Source organism: Fukomys damarensis, unplaced genomic scaffold (genome assembly GCF_012274545.1).
Source record: "Fukomys damarensis isolate Sample0158 unplaced genomic scaffold, DMR_v1.0_HiC HiC_scaffold_13, whole genome shotgun sequence".
Lineage (NCBI taxonomy): Eukaryota > Metazoa > Chordata > Mammalia > Rodentia > Bathyergidae > Fukomys > Fukomys damarensis.
The window spans coordinates 36,809,662-36,810,287 of record NW_022900925.1 but is presented as its reverse complement, the minus strand read 5'-3'; the positions used below and the strand labels follow the sequence as shown (position 1 = coordinate 36,810,287).

Here is a 626-nt window from a genome sequence, read left to right as displayed (position 1 = left end):
CGCTCAGAGTGTCCAAGCCCTCGGAGTTCTCCAGCATCTCCTGGATGAGCGGCGGCATGGAGCCCGGGATCTCCATCTTCAGCGTGATCACGCGCTCGGCCCCTGCGGGAGGGCGGCGGGTCAGGGCGCAACCAGCAGGCCGCCGGGCTTCACGGGTGCAGCTCTCTGGAGCCCGAACCAGGGGCTTGGGACAGGGGGCCAAGCCTCAGGGAGCTAGCACTAAGCCAGGCATGGTGGCGCATGCGGTAGGGAGGCTGAAGCAGGAGGATCACCAGGCGTTCTAGGCCAGCCTGGGCTACACAGCGAGAACATGTACTGTCACTGCCCACACTCCTCGGGGAGCGATGAGTGACCTGCTCCAGAGGACACCCACGCGGCCTGGCTCCAGAACTGTGCCCCTAACTGCCACGGACGGGGACAGGCTGGGTCCAGGCGAGCAGGGCGTCACGTGGGCCCTGGCAGGGACAGGCTCACCCTTGGCGCTGATACTGCGCAGGTCGGTGATCTTCATGAGCATCTTGGGGAACATGTGGGGGCGGCTGGGCCTGCGCTTCCGCACGTAGACCTTCAGCGCTTCGAGCAGCGGCTCCTGCAGCAGGTCCACGCGCTCCGGCTGCTCCAGGTCC

General features: G+C 66.8%; 1 protein-coding gene across 4 annotated transcripts in view; it reads right to left on the bottom strand.

The window, feature by feature from the left end:
• Rara (retinoic acid receptor alpha) overlaps positions 1-626 on the bottom strand; it is a 44,885-nt gene that overhangs the window by 6,596 nt on the left and 37,663 nt on the right. The window lies entirely within an intron of this gene.